Source organism: Vigna angularis, chromosome 2 (genome assembly GCF_016808095.1).
Source record: "Vigna angularis cultivar LongXiaoDou No.4 chromosome 2, ASM1680809v1, whole genome shotgun sequence".
Classification (NCBI taxonomy): domain Eukaryota; kingdom Viridiplantae; phylum Streptophyta; class Magnoliopsida; order Fabales; family Fabaceae; genus Vigna; species Vigna angularis.
In genome coordinates, this window is record NC_068971.1 from 6,192,729 (window position 1) to 6,197,748 (window position 5,020).

At 36.9% G+C, this 5,020-nt stretch overlaps 1 non-coding gene across 1 annotated transcript; it reads right to left on the reverse strand.

The window, feature by feature from the left end:
* Nucleotides 1–1,923: 1,923 nt before the first annotated feature.
* LOC128195675 (small nucleolar RNA R71) lies at nt 1,924–2,029 on the reverse strand. Its single transcript, XR_008247472.1, has one exon. It is a non-coding gene; the product is annotated as a small nucleolar RNA R71 (small nucleolar RNA).
* Between the last annotated feature and the right edge of the window lie 2,991 nt (nt 2,030–5,020).

Genomic DNA, 5,020 nt, shown 5'->3' on the forward strand with positions numbered 1-5,020 from the left:
CGAAAAGCAAATGCATTTGGTGATATGAGTAGTGATAAGTGCAAAAAAGTAGTTAATTTTCATATGGAATTTTAGCACTTATGTTTTGAATTGAGTACATTTGTATCAATTTTCCCCAATCTAAGAAAGATGAAATGTAATCGCATGTTTCTGAGTTGTTGAGTAAAAGGAAATCATTTGATCCCTAGTTTGTATACATTTCAGGTAAACTAAGAGAGAAGAGCAAATCCTGCAACATTTCGCCCAAGCTAGAATGATTTCGCTTAAGCTAGACTTGTCCAGGAAGCCATTACCTTAAAAGTCATTATCGCTTAAGCGAGAATATTTTAGCTTAAGCGAGAATGACTATCTTCTCCAAGAAGTTTCTTCTCGCTTAAGCGAGAATAATTTAGCTTAAGCGAGAATTCGGGCAGTTTATATATTTACGAAGCAGAAAGAAAGAGGGAGGACGAAGAGCTACGGAGAAAGAAGTACCCAAAGAGTTTTTCTTCCACTTTAGTTGTAGGATCTTCTTCTTCATCTCTTAGAATGCTAATGGCTACTATGAGTGGTTGATCTCTTCTCTTGGGATTGAATGTAATCGATTCGAACTCGGATGTAATATGGTGATATTTATATATAGCATTTCTGTTTTTATTCAACATTGGTATTTTTGTTCTGCTTTTAATGCTTGATTCTACCTGATCAATAGTTTCATGAATGTGGATTTTAGACTTGACTGGAAAGTATTTCTAAAACCCTGATCTGAGCAAGAATACTTGATATTCTGTGATGCTAGGGATAGATTTCAGTTTATCAATTGCTTATAACACTTGAATATAATGCTGGACAGTTTGTTGGATATGTGAGGAATCAATATTCAAGGAACTGATCTTATGAATTTTATATGCGAGGAATCGATATAAATGACTTTTGTGTGTTGCATCAATGTTGGTAATTTCAGTTGCTATATGTTTGTATTCATCCAGATTGCAGACGAGTGAGATAGATGAATTCAATCCCAACTTCTCATATTAATCTTCGTTAAGTTATTTGTTACTTTCACGCAACGTAGTTTTATTTATCAACATCAATCATGAATCAAATTGAACATCCTTGTATATATACTGTTTGAGATAAAAATTTATCTGTTTAATCGAAACTGTTCCTCGTGGGTTCGACACTCTTACTTAAAAATCATTATACTACAGTTGACTATTGGTACGCTTGCCAAAAGTCTAACAAGTATTTTTGGCGCCGCTGCCGGGGAACGGTTTCTTTTGAATTTTTAAAAAAGTTATCTCATCCAGCTTTGTGAATATATTTTTTTTTCTTCATTAGATAGTTTATTTTATTTTCTCATTTGTATTAATCCTTGCTTGAGCTGTTTTTGATTTATGTTCTTAAGAGGTCAGGTTTCTAAAGATCAATTAGCATTTGACCCAGAGATAGAAAAAACCGCTCGAAGAAGTAGAGGCAAAAACAAGAAGAAGCAAGGAAAAACAAAGGAAAAATCTTCCAATACTTCCATCACACATCAGGAAACAGAAAACATGGCGGAAGAAGGACCAAATCCACCTAGAAGAACACTTGGAGACTATGTTATGCAACAAGGGCCAAGATATTTTTCTAGCATAGTAATACCGCCCACCACCAAAACTTTGGAGATGAAGCCAACTTTCCTTAGCCTAATCAGTTCTCATCAATTCACTGGAATGGATAATGAAGATCCATACATTCATCTCTCTACATTCTATGAACTAGTAGGAACTATGGGATTTGAAGAAGGAGATCTTGACCATGTATATATGCGTTTGTTTCCTTTTTCTTTGACAGGTAGAGCAAAGGAATGGCTTAAATCACATCCCAACCAGAGTCTGAACAAGTGGAGTGATGTAGAAGATAAATTCTTGAACAGATTCTTTCCACCTTCTCGTTACATTAAGGCAAAAGCTGAGATTTCTACTTTTAGGCAAGGACAAGATGAATCATTCTGTGAAGCTTGGGAACGATTTAATTCTTTGTTGAGGAGATGCCCCAATCATGGTTTTGAAGATATTGCTCAACTAAACATTTTCTGCAATGGTCTGAGGCCAGACACCAAAATGATATTAGATGCAGCGGCTGGAGGAACAATGATGTCTGTAGATGCAGAACAAGCAACAAGAATCATTGAGGCACTAGCATCTACAAACCATCAAGCCCAACATAACAGACAAACAGTTCAGCGGAAAGTAATTCTTGATCTCAGCACTACAGATGCAATTTTAGCTCAGAATAAAATTCTGACTCAGCAGATGGAAACATTAACCAAACAGATGGCTAACTTACCTGAGCAGTTAAAAGCAGTACAATCTTCTCCGAGTCAACAACCCATGAGATGTAACTTCTGTGGAGGTGACCATCCCAATGGTCATTGTTCATATCAAAGTAGCCCACAAGAAGGAGAAGTTCAATATGTGAGTAATCAAGGAAGATCAGGGAATTTCTCTAACAACAATAACTTTTCACAAGGATGGAGAAACAATCAAAGTCAGAATTTTGGATGGAAACAAGATGTTGGTCCTTCAAATAGACAACCTCCTTATCAGCATCAACAACAAAATCCTTCTGTGTATGAAAGAACAACCAAATTAGAGGATACTCTAGAAAAATTCATGCAAGCTTCTATGATCAATCAGAAAAATACAGAAGCTTCAATCAGAAATCTTGAAACACAGGTTGGACAGTTGGCTAAACAACTATCAGATCAACAGACAGGTCATTTTTCAGCCAACACCCAAACTAATCCCAAGGAGCATTGCAATTCAATTACTACCATGAGTAGAAAAATTGTGGGAAGAGGGATTGAAGACAATCTAGTTGTGGAGGAGGAAGTTTTGGAGAAAAAAGAAAATGAGAAAGAGAAAAATGAGTGTGAGGGAGAGAAAGAGAAAAATGAAAGTGAGTATGTGAATAAAGGAGAAGAAAATAAAAGTCCAGAAAAAGAGAAAAAACAAAAAGAGAAGGAAATTGTGAAACATCTTCCTTATCCGAAAATCCCTTCAAATAGAGATAAGGAGAGACAATTGGCTCGATTCAAGCAAATATTCAACCAGTTGGAGATCACCATACCCTTGACCGAAGCACTACAACAAATTCATGCCTATTCGAAGTATATGAAGCAAATCCTCAGCAAGAAAAAGAAGTATTTAGATGAGGAAACAATTGAAGTGTAGGGAAATTGCAGTGCCATCATGCAAAAGACTCTCCCTCCAAAATTCAAAGATCCGGGGAGTTTCACCATTCCTTGCACCATTGGAAACCATGATATAGGGAAGGCTCTTATTGATTTAGGGGCTAGCATCAATCTGATGCCCCTATCTTTGCTTAAAAAGATTGGTGGTCTTGAAGCCAAGCCAACAAGAACGATGCTTCAGTTGGCAGATAGGTCCATCAAATATCCTTATGGTGTGGTAGAAGACGTGGTGATAAAAATTGATAAGCTCCAATTCCCAGTGGACTTTGTAGTGATGGAGATGGAGGAAGATGTAGAGATACCACTCATCTTAGGAAGACCTTTCATGAAGACAGCTAAGGTTGTCATTCATATGGAGGAGGGAATACTGAGATTAAAAGACCAAGATAGAGAGGTAACTTTCAATGTCTTCAAAGATATGCAGCAAGGTCAAGAGGAACAGACTAGTCTTGAAGCAACCGATGAAGTTCTATAAGTTACTAGTCTACCAAGGCAAGTTGCCAAGTTAACCAAAAAGAGCCTTAGTTGTTTCTCTCCAAAAGTGAAGGAAGAGGATGGAGATAAGGAAGAAAAACTAGTTCACCAACACCTTGTTGTGGAAAGTGATGAACCCAAACCTGGCAAACCAATGATTATTAAGAACAAGTTATGGGTTATCAAGGCAATAAAGGCAAATGGAGTACTTGAAATTGAGGCTCCCTATTCAAGAAGAGTCAAGTTGGTGACGGGAAAGCTACTGAGAAGATGTTGGTGCCATGAAAGGAAGAAGCACATCAACATCGTGAATCAAACTTAATTGCCCCATCCGTCAGGCTCGTGACGTTAAACAAGCGCTTTCTGGGAGGCAACCCAGAGTTTAATTATGTTTTCGCATTTTAATTTTATCTTGTGTGTTAATTGTGTTTGTGTATATATTATGTGTTTGCATGCAAAATGGTAAGTTTTAACATTTAAATGTCTCAATAGGACAAACCATGCATGTTTAAGTGTTTTTAACCAAAAGGTATGTGTCATGCATTGATGCCAAAATTGAGTTCATTGAAAGTTAAAAATTGCCTTGTTTTGACCAAATTATAAAATTTGAGTTTGATAGTTTTATTCTGCAATTGATGCTGTGAAACTTTTTGGAGTGATAGATAATTGGTTGAGGAATAGATTGATATGTGTCTCTGGATTAATTAGATTGAATTCATCATGAATTGGGTGAGTAAAAGTTGAAAATTTTCAAAAGTGGCAAAAACTGCAGTATTTTCGCCTAGGCTAAAAATTTCTCGCTTGGGCTAAATATGCAGAAAACTGAAGAACAAGTTTTGCTGATATTTTAGCTTAAGCTAAAAATTTTCGCTTAAGCTAAAAATGTCCTGCAACTAAAGTTGAGCCACTGGAGCTCTTTCGCGTGAGCGAAACTTGCTTCGTCTGGGCCAGATCGAGGCTAAAGCTTGGGATACTCATTGGAACCATCTCGCTTAAGCTAAAAATCAGCCGCTTAGGCGAAAAATTGAATTTCATATTCTAGTGCCCACTGGAATATTTTCGCTTGAGCTAAAATTGAGCTGCCTAAGCGAGATTTGAGCTAAAATTTGGGGTGCCCACTGGAACATTTTCGCTTAAGCTAAACCTTGCTCGCCTGGGCGAAAATGTTATGCAAATAAGGTTGAGCAACTGGAACTTTTTCGCCTGGGCCAAACTTTTTAAAATTGAATCCTGTCAATCTAGCTTAAGCGAAAAAATTTTAGCTTAAGCGAAAACACGTGACCCTGTGTTAAAACTCAGAAAAGGAAGCACTGATTCATAACTAATTTC